Genomic DNA, 17,326 nt, shown 5'->3' on the forward strand with positions numbered 1-17,326 from the left:
GTCACCCCTCTAAGATCGGGGCGGGGGGCTGCGGCGGGGCCCGCGGTCCCCCCCACCCCGGCCCCCCCGCCCCGGCCCGAGCGCTGCCGCCGCCGCCGCCGCCGCTCAGTAACACGTCCCCAGGAGACGCGCAGGAGCAACACGTGATGTGTCTACTTATCAGGGTGAGAGGGGGAGAGCGGGGCTCCGAGCGTGCGGGCGGGCAAGCGGGGCGGGGGGCCGGGGCGGGGGCCGGGACGGCGGCCGGGGCGCCGGGGTCGCCAGCTCCTCGCCCACCTCCCTCCCCGCGGGGCGAAGCGGAGGTTGGGGGGGGGGAAGCGACTGCGGAGTTGATGAACTTTGCACATCCAGAAACGCCATTTTGATTCCTTTTCCGGAACAAGTTTGCATCTCTGCTCGATCCCTCCCTACAGCCCACCGGTCCCCTCGGCGTCCTCGCCCGGGAGCCCCCAGCGCCCTGGCCCGGCCGTGAGTACGCGCCCCTTGGCGTTCCGGCTCGCGGTCCCTCGGGCGGCCGCGAGATGTCCGGGACTGAGCCGGGAGCGGCGACCTTTCCGAAGAACTTTTGGGGATGTGGGGAGGGTGAGGTCTGCGCAGGGCGCGCCGTACTTTTCGAACTCCGCGTCTCCCCCGGGAGCCGCGAGGACCCGGGAGCCACCCCCCACCGCACCCCAGGGCCGTGGCGCTGCGTGCGCTCGGGGGGCCGGCGTGGGATGAGCCGGGCAGCCCTCGCCCCTCGGGCTGCTGCGCGCCGGGCCGCTCCTCCTCCCCGCGTCCTCCCCCCTCCTCCCTCCTCCTCCTCCCTCCTCCTCCCCTTCCTCCGCTCCCTTTCCCCTTCCCGAGCCGCCGGCTCTGCCAACCAGCTCCCAGCGCGAGCCGCCGGCCGCAGCGCCCCGCCGCCGGGGACCTGATGCGCATCCATATTAGCCGTCCGAGCGCAGGAATCCGGCCCGACCCGCGCCGCCGCTCCCGCCGCCGCATTTATTTTTAACCGAGCCCCGCCGGGGGGACTCGGAGGGTGCGCGCCCGGCCGGCCAGAGACATCTTCCCAGCGCACAGTTCTCCATCTTCCGCCCTCTCTCTCTCTCTCTCCCCCGACATCCCTCCTCCCCCCCCCCCCCCCCATGTGGGAGGGGAAACTCTTCTCCTACATACTTTCGAGTCCCTCTCGGGCCGAGAGGAGCGCGGAGATGACGGCGCCCGCCCGCCCGCCGCCGCCGCCAGGTATCCGGGGGTGCCACGCTCGGGGGGTGCCACGACCGGGGGTAGGGGGGTGCTCGCCGGGGGTGGGGGGGTACCGCGCGGTGGGAAGCATCCGCCGCGCCCTGCACTGCGGACTTTGATCGTCTCCGGCGGACGGCGCCGGCCCCGAAGGGGGCCCTGCGCCTTCGCCGCTCCCGGCTCGTGGCTGCTGGTCACGCCGACCATCGCGCCCCCCCCCAACCACCGCGCCCCGGGTGACCGCACGAGGGGCGGGGGGGCGCGTCCGCGCGTATTGTTCTCTGGCCTTTCCGCTGGCGGTGTACGTGTTTTCGTGGGAGCCATCGGTGTGGAGCGGAGCCTGCATCGCGGGGGGGGGGGGGGGGGGTTTGGGGGGGGAGACCTCGGCGCCCGGCGCCGTCACGAGCACAGGAAGGAGGCCGGGAGCATCCGAGGCGGGGCCGGCCGCCGGGGCCCGCTTCGCCGCCCAGCTGTGGAGCGCGCTCGGAAACTTTTGTCCGCCGCCCGCTGGACCAATTTTTTTTTTTTTTGCCGAGTTGTGGGGCTTCCTTGCCTCCTCCCATCCCAGCCCCGCAGCGTCCAGCAAGGCCGGGATGGCGGGGAGGGGGGCGGGGGTAGGGCTGGCGTCCAGGGGCTGGGGGACCCAGTGCGCCCCCCGCGCGCCCCCCTCCTCCTCGGCCCTGCTCCCCGCGCCCACCAGCCCCCCACCTCCCCGCTCGCGGTCTCTTAGGAAACTGCGACCTTAATGGTTGCTAAGGAGCAGGGGAGGTCCTTCCCGTCGCCGGCCCCCTCCCTGGGAGCGGCGCGTTCTCTGGACCGGGCCGAGGGTCGCGTCGAGGATGGGAGGGCTCGCTCCCCGCCGCCCGCCGGGCCCGGGGAGGCGCGTGAGTGCGGGGCGCGCCGCTCCAGCCCACTCCTCGGCGGGGCCACTTTGCTTTTCGGGCGGGCCGGGGGTCGGGGGGGGGGCGATGTGTGGGTGGGGGGCGGCAGAGGACCCCCTCCCCGGGCGCGGGGATTGGCCGGCGGGCGAGCCGGTTGACAGGCGCCTCGTGTAACTCGCGTCCCGCGTCCGCGGTGTATCCGTGATGGGTTATAAAAGAGGAGAAAAGTATTTCTCCTTGCTCAGCACATTTGCCCTGCCTGGCTCCTTACTGGTTAGAAGATAGAACGTGAGCCCAGATCCGGACGAGCAGTTCACATTCCATTACGAAATTCTACACGGCTTCAGAGCCAGCAGCAGCACACATTCGGGCCACTTTGGAGATTTTTCGGCTTCTTTTTTGGGGATGGTGGTGGTGGAGAGAGATGGAAAGGCGAATAAAAAAAAACACATCTTTGGGGTATGCTGAAAAACCTGTCTGAGGATTTTCAGCAGCAGAAACATTCACCCCGAGCTTGTTTTAGAGTTTAGATTTAAAAGCCAGTGGAAATGAAGTTTGCCTGTTGGGTAGAGATGCTGGAAATAGCGAGGTGTTTCTGTCTTGAAGACGAGACTGGAGGTGATTTCTGCAAAGGCTGCCGAGTCGTTAATGTGCATCCCATGTTTTCCAGATAGTTTTCTTCTAGATATGCAGTGCTGTGTGCGTGCGCGCAAGTGTATTCGAATTTAATTGATGTGGAAAGCGGAGAAAAGGGAACTGCAAAGAAAAGGATGGTTTTTGTTTTGTTTTTCCCCAGGGCCCTTAAAAGCATCCTCTAGGGCTGTTGTCTTCTCCAGCAGGCAGGTATGGCTCTAAGTCCTAACCTAACCCGGAAGTCTTGTTAGAGGCTGAAGCCTTGGCTGAAACTTCTTTTTTTTCTCTCGCTTTCTTTTTTTAAACGTGTAGTTCTTTTCTTCCTTCAAGAGTCACACAATCACACAAATTATTCTTCAAGTAATTTATGCAAAGGTGAGTCACTAATTTTAGTTGTTATTTTTTTCCCCCTCTATCTTTTACCTTTGCCCTTTGGAGGAAACTTCTGGGTATCCTCTCATGGATCTTGCTTTGATGTGTTTTGGGCTTTGGTTACACTGATGAATTAAACATTTGAATGGCTTTTATCAAGTTTTAAATGTGTGAAAAAACACCTTCCTTCCCACCCCAGCCCCCTTTACAAAAGAAAGGGAGAGCCCTTTGATTTGTTGTTTGTTTACCTTGAGCTTCATTTTAGGTAGTTAATGAACTTGCACTGTTTTATTATTAAAAATACTGCCAAACAGGTTGCATTTTAGGATGTTTTGTTTTTAAAGAGGATTTGCTGGTTACACGATACTCTTAAGAAAATGCTGCTGACCTTTTCTGTTATATGGCATATCATTCTCTGGGTTTTCCTGGATATCATTTTGTTTCTCATCAGAAATTCAGAGCCGGGGCCCTTATGGCAGACAAGCGTTTCTTTTGTGATGGGAAGATGGGTCTGACTCAGCTGGCACAGGTGGGGCATCCATTCCTAACTGCTTGCATCATCTTACAAATGACCTTTTGATGGAAGGGTCTTTTATTTTAGACTTCTTCAGGCAGGCTCCTGAGGTCTCACTTGTAGGACACATTCTGTATCCAACATAGGTGCAGAATGTTGAAGGAGGGAAGTAAGCCTACTGAGCCAGTCTGCATCACCCCGTCAGCAGTTGTTGATGGATTCCTTGCTGTGTGCCCGGCCCTATGCAGTTGCCATTATGTGGTTTGCATTTTTACCCAATTTTGAACTGCTGTGCTAGTCCACTTCCTAAAATCAGTTTGGAAATCTTTGCTGGTTGTGTTATGCTCAGTTGTTGCCATCATTTATTACCTTCAGTGAAGGACATTTCCTGGTTAATGAAATTAAGAAAAAAGCCTAGCTTTTGGGGGGGTTTGTATGGCATAATTAATATAAATTTAACTCCTGCAGAAAATTGATTAAAAGTGCTCACTCGAAGTAGTCAGAAGTGAATCCTTTTGATGTTTCTATTCATTATCCTTCTGAAAAGTAGGTGGTGCTTAAAAGGTCATAGGATAAGGGTTGCTAAGCAGCTAAACAGAAGGATGCTAAAATTAACCGAAGCATTTTTGAAAGGGAGTCCTCCCCTGTTTTACATTATTTAACTAGATTTAATTAATTTCTGAATCCTTCATGTCCTTTGGCCTAGGAAAGTAGGATGTTGAGTTTGTTTTGTTTTTGTTATCATCTTTAAATAATCTCTCTCTTGTAAGTGTCTTTTTATTGAAGTTCATGCTCTGACCAGACCTGGTGTCAGATGGCAGCTTCTCTGGGTGAGCGTCTTGTCTGTTAACCTGTGTGTTCAGATTAAATCCTCGCTTCCCTGGGAAAGGTGTGTGTAACATCACCTTATTTCATTTATTAATAACAGATGGCTTAGTTTGGAAAACCTACCTAATCCGTGAAGTGATGTCTTAGTTTGCTCTTTACTAAACAGGTTTGTGTTTGGAAGCTAGAAATGCAGTAGACGATCAGCAGGATGAAGGCAGTCGGGCCTCTCCTGATCCCAGGACAGTGGTCTTGGTCCCCCTTTCTGCTATTAGATCAAGTTGTGATACAGCACCTCCTTTTCACTCCACATCCCCATCTCAGTTTATTTCAGCCCCCTTTTGCAAATAATTCCATTAGATGTAGAGTATCTTTGGGACCAAGTGTTCAAAAGCAACACTTGAAGGATTTTGGAGTTTTTCAGTGAGAAAAAAAAAAGGGTTGCAGTCTAACTGAAGCCATGGTTGGTAGCCATCTCTTGGCTGAAAAGCATGCTCACTGCAGCTCAGAAATTTCCCAGTCTCAAGGTTACTTGTATGCATCTGACCTGCCAAACAGGCAAAGTTGAGTAATGTTTTTTATACCCAAATACAGTGAAGAAATTAGATGGGTTTTCTTGGGAGGGGCAAGGTTAGTGAGTTTTCTTTCTCTCTTTTAGCCTTCGAAAGTGGATGCTGAGTAGAAATAGCCATGTCTGTCTTCAAAAAGCAGGGGTCAGCCTGTGATCTCTACACCCTGGGGGGCCTACCTATAAACCAGAGGGAAAAGGTGTACCATCTGAAACAAGAGGGAGGCATGCACTGTGCCTTCTGAAATGCATCACTTATTTTTAATTTCCCCCACACCCAAAGGGAGGCAGAATACAGAGAGGAAAACCATCTGCAAGGTTGTCTCGATGACCGAAGTGGAAGAGTGAGGAGGATGGGGCGGGAGGGTGATGGGTTTCTTACTTTTCTGTTAGCTGTCCTCTGAGATGGGGCCACCTGCTGTGCTGGTCTCTGTTTCCCTCGTCACCTTCCCTGGGTGTTGTAGGAAGGGCAGCTGAGAGTAGCTGGCAATGGTTGGTGGAGACTGGGGGCGGGGTGGGGAGGGGAGGGCCACCCCAGAGGAGGGCGCAGGGAGCTGTCCCTGCAGCGACTGGTGCATCTTGTTTCGGATGGTACCCTGGGTACAGGTGAGCCAGTCTGCCCATCAGTAAAGGTGGCTGCCAGTGAATAGGTGCTTAGACAAAAGAAGTGGGAGAGGGTGGAGACTGTTTGTTCAGTGTGATTCAAGCAAGCAGTGCTAATAGAATTTGAAAGCCTCTGTGAAGTCCCAAGTCTGGGTAGGGAGGTCCAGGGAGATCCACCTGAGGCCTTTCAGACTCGCGAGGGCGGGTGGTCCCGATGGGGGTGAGAAAGCCCAGGCAAAAGCCCCACATTCTTTGCCGGCCGGCCAGACGGGCAGAGAAAAAGGCTCAGTGGGGGTAATTAGATAAAGCTTTTAAATGGCTCTGTTTGTTTTTTCCCCTGGCTGGCTTGGTATCTCTTCTCCCCGCCTCTTTCAGAAGCTGCGGGGTAAGACGGTTCTAAGACTGTTGGAGGCTCTTAGTGGTTTCATTACCTGGGACATTTCATTTTTCGTTAGGGCGGACCCTGGACAAAGTGAACTTCACCCTGCTTTTGTGGAGGCCTTGAACAAAGATTTGAATTTTATCCTCAGAGCGGGAGCGGCACAGTGAGGGCTGGGTGGGTGTATTAACCCATTTTCCAGCTGTGCCAACCTCCACCCTGTGGCTGGTAATAAATCAAGCCCAGGACCCAGAACTCCCAGCTCCAGCCTCACTCCAAACAACACCTGCTTTTTCAAGTCAGCTTGGCCTCAGAAGACAGAGCATCAAATATACAGGGCCTGTTTATCTGTGTGTGTGTGCTTTTAAAATGAGACCAGATCCTTTGACAACAATTCTGTGGTTGAAGGCAAAGATGTAAGGCAATTAAAAAAGAAACTTTTTTAGCCTTTGGCAGCGTTTTTCTTGATGAACATGATTATAGACTTTTTTTTCAGTAGGTTTTCTACCTCCTGAGATCATTGTAAGGATAAAATAAATGTTTCAGAAAGTCAGAACCTATATATGGAAGAAAGTGGTGTATTTTGAGCGCAGGAAGCTTTGTGGGTATCCACTCTGGATTTCCTTTCCAGAATTGTGCACAACTCCAGGACTCAGGCAGAGTTTATGTTTGCTTCGAGTGCCCAGAGACAAACAGGCCAGCACATTATTCTTCGCGAAGTTTACTTGTATGCTTAGTCGCTCAGTCGTGTCTGACTCTTTGTGACCCCATGGACTGTAGCCCGCCAGGTTCCTCTGTCCATGGGCTCTTCCAGGCAAGAATATTGGAGTGGTTGCCGTTTGCTTCTTTCGGGCATCTTCCTGACCCGGGAATCGAACCCATGTCTGCTGCAGTGCAGGTGGCTTCTGTACCTGCTGAGCCGTCGCTTAGGGACGAATTTTAAGGGACAGGCAGCTGGTAAGCTTTGGGTGCACTCTTGAGAGCAGTGGCTCTCAGCTTGGTGGTTCCCCCCCCAGGGGGTGCCTGGCAGCGTCTGGAGACTCTGATTGCCTCGCTGGGGGAGGGAATGCACCGGCCTTCAGTGGGTCCAGGCCAAGGATACTGCTGCTCTTCCCACAATGCACTGGGAAGCCCCTCAACAAAGGCTCATCCAGCCCCAGACGTCAGTAGGTGGAGGGTGAGAAAGCCTGCTTTAGAGGTCCAGGCCCGCGTCACGTGTGCAGACCCCCTGGTGGTCTCGCTGTGCTGCGCGTGGCATATTTGGGGATCTGGAATTTCATGGAGTGAGTAAGGTCTCCTTCCAGGACTATAAGGTGCTGTGTTGGCAGGTCCAAGATGTCACAGGAGACTGGGGGGTGGGCAGAACATTTCAGTGGCGTTCCGTGTGTTTAAAAACCCCTGTAGTCAATAAAAGTTCCAGAACTTTTCTGCTTCTAAAACAAACCAGATTCATGGGTGCTGGGAAGCTGCTCTGGTAGGTGGTACTTCTTTGCTTATTTAGGAAACTGACTCCGGTGTTATCATCCGCCCCTTCTCCCTCATGTTCTAAGTTATGTGGAGGGTACCACACCGCGCCCCACTTCCACCACTGTTTTTTCCCTCAGTGTTTGAACAAGCCCCTACTTGCTTGACAGTTCATGTTTTCGCCCTTGTAGGCTTGCTTATTTAAGTTTTCTTAAGTTTTCACAAAATTCTTACATAACTTTCCACCCTTGTTAAAGGGCGGTGTTGGGGGGAACCTGGGCTCTGTCCACACGTCTCCCCTCGAGCAGACACCTGGCTGACCCCAGGGAGGGCAGGGGACAGATCGAGGGGGAAGAGACGGTGGTGAGTTTTATGTTTTGGGGACTCCCGGACCTCAAAGACCCCAAGAGGAGGTTGATTTGAAGGAAGAGGAAATGTGGTACACAAACATTAAACTGCGTTTTCCCAGACCAGACATGACCAAGGAGCGTGGCAGGAGCCATCTTTAGCCACAGGTGCCACTTACCTGACCTGTGTCCTGGTCCACCCCCCACCTCCCAGCTCACAGGCAGGGGGGCGGGAGTGAGGGGGAAGCTTTGGAACAAGAAGGCAGGAATAGAGGGGGGGACGACTCCCAAAAGGGTGGGGTGGCCTGTGGTGGGAAGTGACAGTTGCCCCCAGAACCATCTGGGTGCGCACTTAGCTAAGAGACGCGTTGCACACTCTGCAGGCAGCTTTCTTTATGTCCTTGTCCTGCTGACGGACTGTCGGGGTCCCTCAGTTCACGTCCCTCTGGGCTGATGGTGGCCGTGACCTGCCCGGAAGCCACCTTTTCCACGCGGCTCCTGGGGTGGCAAGAGCCTTGCGTCTGGTGCCCCGCCGCCCCCTCCCGCACCCTATAAACTGGCTGCTGCTGCTCCTGTCTCCACTGACAGCTTTTGCCAGACTGAGGGTCGCCTGCAGGTGCATCAGAGGGAACTTGCAGAGAGAAGTCCCTCCCCCAACTTCTGGAAGGTGAACTGAAACTCACCATCCGCCCAGCCTTCCAGGCCAGTCCCTGACTCCGCTCTCTCCCACCCGAGCCAGACCTCCCTGGACACCCCTGTGCCGTCCGACTCCGGGGTCAGCTGCCCCGCTGTCCTGACCAAAGCTCTCCTCGGGTCGCAGACACCTCCCAAGTCAATTTCCTGGCACCTTTGTCCACCCTCCGCTCGATGGACACTAGCCACGCGTGGGGTTTGCCGGCCGAAAAATATGTCTTGGCTCCCTGCTGTCTGCAGGAAGAAATCCAAACTCGTCGACTTGGCACACGAGGACCTCGTCGGCGGTTTCCAGACGGTCTTCCTAGCTCCAGCTCTTCCCACTCCCACTCTGCGCGGCGGCCACGGTGCAGGAGCTTCTGCTTCTGCGTGGATTGCTCACTGGGCTCTGTCCCCACCCCCAGTCTCCTTGCAAACAACATTTCTTCACTCTTCTTTCAAGACCCATCTTAAACACCACCTTTTGCACGGAGAATCAGGTCCTCCATCAGAATAACCCTTACCCCATCTGGCCGGCCTGTCTGTTGTAATTTACCTGTTGGCATGTTTTCCCCATCTGGAGAATAGGGAGTGACTTCAAACCATATTTTTCCATCTTCTGTACCTGGCTCAGGGGTTGCATTTGTTGTCATTTAGTTACTCAGTCGTCCCCGACTCTTTTTCAACCCCATGAACTGTAGCCCACCAGGGCTCCTCTGTCCATGGGATTTCCCAGGCAAGAAGACTGGAGTAGGTTGCCGTTTCCTTTTCCAGGGGACCTTGCCGACCCAGGGATCGAACCCGCATCTCCTGCACTGGCAGGCCGATTCTTTACCACTGAGCCACCTGGGAAGCCTCAAGGGTTGCGTAGTTGATGCTTATTCAGTAATTACTGTTGAATCCATTTTCAAATACAAAAAACACAGTTTTCTGAAGAGGTGCAGGTTATTTTTGGAAAAGAGCACTGTAATTTGAGAAGCTAAGTCCTAAATATCGGTACAAATTAAGAGAAGGAAACAGAAGTAAACTAACGTTTTTCAGCAAAACCCGTCTCCCAGAAATTGAGTGCTAAGTGCACACTGGTGGGAAAGTGTTTTGAATTACAGAAATTTTAAAATAAAAGTTTGCTCAGCTTAATTTACTCAGAATTAAAGAGGAAAAAAAAAACGTTGTTAATGCCTGATTGCTCTAAAAGCTGTCACACTGGGGCCCTTACTAATTATAACCACTTTTCATGGCTCTTGGTTTGAAGTTTATATTAAATAGGAGAGATGGGCACACAGATCAAAGACCAGAATCATTTCAGAGCTCCAATGTGTGGGCCCATTTTCTCTGCTTAGTTAGATTTTTGTTTCATTAGTGGTATGAGTTAATAGGAGTGTTGGTCTGTGTATAATTTAACTTTTCTTTTTTGCCATTACTGCTTGGATTTAAAACGAAATGCCAAACCAGAAACCTACAGGGTGCAGATCTCGCTTTATTTGTGTCTTTGTGCACACAATATACATGCATACTTATGTGGCAGAAGTTGATTATAGATCATATTTATAGAAAGAATCATTTTCACTGTTCTGTGGGAAATTCCTTTATGCTGAGACTTTATTGTTTAAAAAAAAAAACAAATACTGCAAATACACAAAATCATCTCAAAATCTTTTCTTAACTTTCTTCTAAAAGAGGTACATATGTCTTCAGAAATAGGGGAATATGGAAGACACTGTAAAGATGGGGTGAGAAAGGCATTTTATGGATCCTTTTATACCTTTATGTTTGTAACTATGTGGATAGGTTTCCTTTTCAAATAAGGAATTAAGTTTTGTTTTGTTTTTTACATTAGAAGATCTTAGTATCCTTTATACAAGATAAAAGCCTAGTCGATTAAAAGTACATTATTGCTACCCTTAAATATTCCTTAACGTCCTCACCTGATAACTAGAGTTATTTAGGCTCAGATCTGGCACATACATTCAGATATATTAGTCCAACTTCATCTTATTTCTAAGAAGACTTGTATATTTTCCTCTCTGATGTGAAAAAAGGTTTTTTTGTGTGTTTTTTTAAAAGCCATTTTCTCTTCCACTTTAGGGCTTTTAATTGTTTGGAGGGGTAATTACATAAAACTGGCTAGTGAGCATCTCAAACAGGTTTTCACAACTTGGTCAGTTAAAACTACATTGGATCAAAGTGTTCTACTTAAAATTTTGAACCAAGTATGATTTAAAGGAGGCTCAACTCCCATACCTTAGTCTAAGTTAAACTTGTTTTTAAAATCATGAAAATAAAATTTCTGAAAACCATTTGTTGTTTGAGAGCTTACCTCTGTCCATGGAATTCCCCAGGCAAGAGGACTGGAGTGAGTAGCCGTTCCCTTCTTTAGGGGGTCTTCCTGACCCTGGTTCTCCTGCATTGCTTAGTGAGAGTTGCTCACTTATGTCTGACTCTTCCCGACCCCATGGACTGTACAGTCCATGGAACCCTCCAGGCAAGAATACTGGAGTGGGTAGCTGTTCCCTTCTCCAGGGGAATCTTCTCAACTCAGGGATCAAATCCAGGTCCCCTGCATTGCAGGTGGATTCTTTAACCGACTGAACCACCAGGGAAGCCCAAGAATGCTGGAGTGGGTAGCCGTTCCCTTCTCCAGCGGATCTTCCCAATCCAGGAATCGAACCGGGGTCTCCTCATTGCAGGCAGATTCTTTATCAACTGAGCTCTCAGGCAGGCGAAGTCTTTCACCATTGGAGCCACCAGGGAAGCCCCTAGTGAAGCTTTACAACCCCACTTTCCTGAAATACTGCATCGAGCTGGATTCAGTATCCCATTCAGCCTCCTTTTGGAAAACAGGCACTTTGTACCCCCTGATTTGCAAACCTCCTAGGGCTACTTTTTTTTTTTAACTCATAGATCTTTATTTATGCAGCAAATTTGAACTTCAGCGATGCGACAACTGTGATAAGCACCAAAGGTATTACTAGTGTGAGAAAGAGGCAGTGGCTAGCTTCGTAGACATGAAAAGACGCTGGACCACTGAGTGATCTGCGTCTGGGCGGCGTGTTCGGTGCGGCAGGAGCGTGCGATGTGCTGGCGGGGCGGAGGATGCCAGGAGGAAAGGGCGCAGGGCACGGCCGGTGGTGCTGCCGCCCCGAGGTTGGCGAGGAGGCCAGAGTGCCCAGAGGAGCCCACCAGGCCTGAGGACCGCGTGGTGCGGTGGGCGGGGCCGGAGCCGCAGCGCCTCCCTCGCAGGTATTTGGAGTTTATCCTGAAGAACTCTGGGAATCCTTGCAGGATGTCAGGCCAAGGACTGGCATGATGAGATTTGCATTTTTAAAGACCACTCCTGGCCAGAGTGGAAGATAATCTAGAGCAGAAGACAGCAGCTCTGTCGCCGTCTATTTGCGAGACCGTCGAGAAGGTTAGTGGTTCACGGCTTTGAGAAGCAGCGGCGGAGCCGACTGGCTGGTGAGGTGGAGCCTGGGTGGCTTCGGTGGAGCTGGAGGCCGGCGGAAGGGCCGGAGGCTGGGCGGGATGATTTCCAGGCCTCTGGCTTCCCTGGCGGGCAGCTGGTGCTGCTGCCTGTCTCTGGGATCAGGTTGCGGGATAAAGCCAGGTTTATGAACCAGGTACCTTCCCTGCCCTTTAAAGAAGTGATGTGTTTGAACTTTATCACCATTTTCTCTACTTGGACTGTTTCCATGGGTTAAAACGTTAATGTACCTGGCGTGGATGACGCCCGGAAAGGACGTCTATAAAAATGAGAGACAGAAGTGAGGTTCTTACCTATGGCTTCCTCCTCTCCTCCCCTCCCTCTTCCTCTTTCCTTTTTCTCCTTTTTAATTTCCTGAGGCCAAAAGGAAGCTGGAAGAGTTCTTGCCTGTAGCCCAAGCTTCCAAATGGTTTTCAGATGAGACATAGGACTAAAATCTTAGCACATTTAAGTTTCTCTTTGCTTTAGTGATGCTTTATCTCTGACTTGGGAGCCTGGGGCTCGAGGCAGAGGCTCAAGTTAAGAACCGAGGCAGGACTCTCAAAATTGCCCCAGTTTTCCACTGAAGAGGGTCAGAACTCTTCTGCTGACCTGACTGTCCCACTTTCTTAAGTTTTTCAGTCCCTGCTGATGCTCTGAGTGTCTTAGAACGACATCAGTATTTTGCTTGACCAGTAATGTGTGTGGAAACAAAGTCACGTCAGGAAACCAAACCTGCCGCGTGTCTCCCAAGTGTGCCAAAGGAAGACAGTCCATCCTTGCCCCGGGCTGGGCCCCACCGAGCCGCGGTCCAGCCTGTGTCCGAACATCTCTGGTGATGGCACATTTGCTGTCTGCTTTGAGGCAGACCGTGGGGTTTTACTGTGTTAGCTAGCTTTTTTTACATTCTTCTGAAGGCAAACAGAATCTTTTTGGAATGGAGCTAGAACGTGGTATGTTTTCTGCTGAGCTGGTGAAAGCTAGGAGCTGGAGGACAGGCCGCTGGCTTGTGCAATCTGACCCCCAGAGAGCCCCTGGGGGCTGACTGCCACCCTCCTACTTCCTCCTGCACTGGGATTCCTGCTTCATGGCGGGTGGGAGGGGGGCCTGCCTCACTTGGCCTGCACGGCCATCCTCTTGGGTGTGAGCTAGGACACCTTCCTTCAACCAGACCCCAAGAAAGCATGAACAGTGCCGCTGCTGGATTTGAGTAGAGCTTCTCTCCGAAGTCATGGAAATGACTCATCCAAACCACCCATGAGCCCCAGTCTGCTGCCGCCCCCCGCTACTTCTCTTTTCTATGGGATCCATCCTGACCCAGGTCACCCCACTGCTGGTCCCCAGAGAGCACTGCCCCGCTCGGGGAGAACATGACTGTTCATCTTTTGCTTAAAGAGCACAGATGTTCCCGCATCAGCAGCCTCACTCTCAATTGTACGGATGGCACTTTATTCCCGCCGCACATTTGATAAGATGAGCAGATGAGGGGAAACGCTCCACAGGGACCTTGCCCCTCCCACTCTTTCCAGCGGAAACAGCTTGGTGAGGGCGTGCTGGGCAGGGAACTTGAGAAACTGAGTTTATGGCATCTTTTGGAAAAGTTAAATCTTAAGGTCCAGTTGCACGCAGCTCAGCCCCCCACCTCATCATGACCCAAGCTGAAGCGTGGGTTTGGAGGTCTAATACGTCTGTCACAAAAATAGCTAACGGGGATTGCCTTGTAATGTGTCCAGAATTGGGGTGGGTGGGACATCCAGTAGCAGTTCATGGTGACGAAGGTATAAGCTCGCTTGCAGATAACCCACCCACAACTGCTGGATAACGGTGACAACTCTTGCTATCTGCTGGGCGGTTTCTTTCTTTACATGGCTGTGTTTAATCCCTGGTGTTGGTTCTTGAAGGGCTTGGGATGGTCAAATTATTTTTCACTTAGAGATCGTAACCAAAATGGCTCAGCGGGTTTATATCACTGCCGCCTTTATAGTGGATGGAATCTGGGGAGGTTCCTTTGGCTGGCTGGGGAGTCTAGTGATTGCTCCTGCTGTGTTCTATATCTGTAGACAGCAGAAGCCATAGAAATCCAGCAGAAACTGTGACCTGGTTATTCATATTATAAACAAATCACTGAGAGTGCATTTAAATACAGTCAGCAGGCCGCCCTTGGTGAAAAGCATCAGTAGTCAAAGCCCACCTGTATTTGCTTTAAATCAGATAAACCAGATGTTGTAGTTTAGGCTGTCTCCTGCCTGTGCTAGACTTAATCCATATATGACTCCAATCTTAAGTCAAAAATCTCAAGTTCCCACACTTTTTCACCACTCTATGGTTGTTGAGTTGGAGGAAGCGGTCGTGTGAACTAAGGTTTCAGGCACACACCAGTTATGTCGTTGTCCTGAACTCTTGACGTGGGTCATCCCATTCCACCTTCACACCCCCTCATGGCCCCCGTGATGTAGGTGTGATCATGATCCCCTTTATTTAGAGGGCGAAACAGACCCAGTGAGACGGCCAGCTCAGTGTTGTCGAACAGCCTGAGCCCAGAGCCCGTGCTGGTAGCCAGCGCTCCACGTCTCCCACAACGCCGTGACGTGGTCCCCAAGTGAATATGCCCCAAAGCCTGCTGGCTCTTGGAAATAGCAGCTTAAAACCCAGCCCGTGAAACGAGTCCTTCTATCTGGTTTTTAGACAAAGTGAGTTAGGCCATCGCTTCTGTAGACGATCAAGGGGGAGGGGAGGGTTGCTAGAGAGAGGCCTGCAAAGGTGCTTTGTTGTTGTTGAATTGCTAAGTCTGGCTCTTTTGCGGCCCCATGGACTGCAGCCCACCAGGCTCCTCTGTCCATGGAATTCTCTAGGCAAGAACCCTGGAGTGGGTTGCTGTTTCCATGTCCAGGGGATCTTCCCGATCCAGGGATCGAACCCGGGTCTTCCTGCATTGCAGGCGGGTTCTTTACCACTGAGCACCAGGTATGGGTTGCAGAGATGCTGCTGGTTGACAAATCAGCTGGTGGGGAGTGGCTGTCCCAGAGCACTTGGAGCCCGGGAGACCCTGTGGAGAGTGGGGAGAGACCCTGATCATCCTGCTGGAGGCCTCACTGTCCCCAACCCGTCAGACGCTCCAGGGGGTGGGGAGGGTGGGCCTGCACTCGGGGCTTCTGCTGGTCCTGTGTGAGGTGGGGAGCGGGGTACATGCCTGCCCCTCAGCTTCTTTCTTGTGGACACCCACGTTTAACCTCACTGAAAGTGCTTGATCACCGATTCCAAGTAAGCATGGTGTGTCGGCCACTTTGGGAGAGCCAGGACACTGTTGGCTCTGTGAGTGTCTGGGGACGAGGGTTCCTAGAGAGCCCGGTTCCTCCAAACAGGTCCCTTGTTGTTTGCTGTCATAACAGGGCATTGCCGTTTCATTTAATTTATAAAATCAACATTTTGCTTCAGAGTCGGTACTGGGGGTCAGGATCAGTGATCTAAGGGCCACTGGGCTGTGGTTCCAGGGAGGTCGGCGCAGTTGATCTGAGTACTGACCTGGGGCTAACCTGGTGGCCCAGTGGTAAAGAAGCCACCTGCAGTGCAGGAGACATGGCTTCGATCCCCGGGTCCGGAGGATCCCCTGGAGAAGGAAATGGCAACCCACTCCAGGATTCTTGCCTGGAGAGTCCCACGGACAGAGGGGCCTGGTGTGCTGCAGTCCATGGGGACGCAAAGAGCCAGATAAGACTGAGCGACTCAACGATTGCTAACCTGATGTTTTGAATTTGTCCTTATTTAAGGGAGATAGCCTCAAGGAGGGCTTCCCACCCTTGCTTCTTAAGCAGTAGGAGCTACAGGGACTGTAGGACAGCAATGGAGGACACCTTGTCTCCCTTTGGATGTTACTGGGGTGGGGAGTGTCCTACCCTTTTATGGGGGCCCACTCAAGCAAGTTGTGGAACCAGCAAGTCTTAAATTGCGATGAGGGCTTCATGGCCTGTTTCCTGTTTCCGGTGGGTCTGTTGGAGAAGGGTTGTTTTGAAATTTAGTAACAAATAGAGAATTTCAGCCTCCTGTGCTGCCAGCTTGACTATAACCGACCTAGCTTCCCCTTACTCCCACCATGATTCTTACCGTTGCTATTTTGCTGGTGGCAGTTTGACAGTTCCCGTGAAAGAGCAGGGCAAGAAGTCTGGGTTGAAGATCAGCAAGCATCCCATGCTGTCTCTTCCTTGGGGTTGGAATCAGCGTCCTGCATCGGAATGCTGCTCAACACGTCCCCCGGGCAGTAGGCTCCTGGGAGGCGAAGATGCGTAAGACGTGGTCCAGCCCTGAAACACAGCAGTGGGTCACAGCCGGCAGAGATACCAGAACAGGCAGTGGGGAGCGGTCGGGAAAAGAGGAAGTGATGGCGTCCTCAGAGGTGAATGGCTGGCCACGTGGGGAAGCACGTAGGGAAAGGAAGACGAACGTCTAGGCTGAGAGGAGTGTGAGTGGAAGCCCTGGGGAACGACAGCACAGGGCTTCCTGGGGGGTGGGATGGACAGGCGCTGGGACGAGACCAGAGAGCAGGGTCGGGGTGCTGTGTCGAGACTGGGTGGAAGGGGTGTCGAGAGGTGTCTCTGGCAGAATAGACGGCCGGTTGTGGAAGCAGTCGTGTTCCAGGGAGTGCTTTGAAGCCGGGTTGTGATGTGAGAAGTTCTGTCCTGGACAGAAACTCTGCTAACCCTTTAGAAAAACCAGGGTGCAGAGGAGGCATGTCTGGCAGAACGAACTTGACATTGGTGCTGTACTGAACAGAATTATTCTTTCTCCTTTTTTTCAAAGAGATTTTTTTCAGTCCAGGATGTGGGGGCTGCCATCTGAGGTGGTATTAAACGATCATTCAAAGGTGAGAGCTTGACTTTCAGCAAATAGAATTCAGTTCACCAAGGTTTAAACTTCCCAGACTGTGTTTACTGCTTGGTACTTAAGCTCATCAGGGAGAGCAATAGACTCATCCAGGCAATTAGACTCATTTCTGTTCCCTCGAGAATCCTCAGGCTGGATGCTGGGAGTCCCGGGGAGCTACTTACTCGTTAGGATCACTGGTTTGTCAGCTGGGAGTGAAGGTGGGCTTGGAGGGCGAGCTGATGAGCCTGTGGATGAAGATTTCTGGAAGTTGCCGTGGATGTAGGATCTGCTCACAAAGACGAAGCTGCCTTGAGCAGGGGTGTCTCACCTGGGTAGCCTCTGGCCTTGCCCTGTGGCCCCCCCCCCCCCCCCACGGTGTTACCGGTCTTCTGCAGAGATTTCACCTCCTCCCACCGGTGAGGTCGGCCAGGAAAGACCCACAGGGATGCAGGGCATGAAGGCAGCTAGCGGGCCCCAGAGACGCTAGTGGTTGATTAATTACGGTGGAGGCACTCTCTGCCTTTCCC

At 52.4% G+C, this 17,326-nt stretch overlaps 1 protein-coding gene across 2 annotated transcripts in view; it reads left to right on the plus strand.

Moving 5' to 3' along the window:
* Nucleotides 1–263: 263 nt before the first annotated feature.
* The window catches only part of RREB1 (ras responsive element binding protein 1), a 121,620-nt gene continuing 104,557 nt past the window's right edge, over nt 264–17,326 (plus strand). For both annotated transcript variants that reach the window (XM_070457002.1, XM_070457003.1), the window contains exon 1: nt 264–468. The gene's annotated coding sequence lies outside the window, so the exon portion shown is untranslated. The remainder of the gene's footprint in view (nt 469–17,326) is intronic.

Source organism: Odocoileus virginianus, chromosome 27 (assembly GCF_023699985.2).
Source record: "Odocoileus virginianus isolate 20LAN1187 ecotype Illinois chromosome 27, Ovbor_1.2, whole genome shotgun sequence".
Lineage (NCBI taxonomy): Eukaryota > Metazoa > Chordata > Mammalia > Artiodactyla > Cervidae > Odocoileus > Odocoileus virginianus.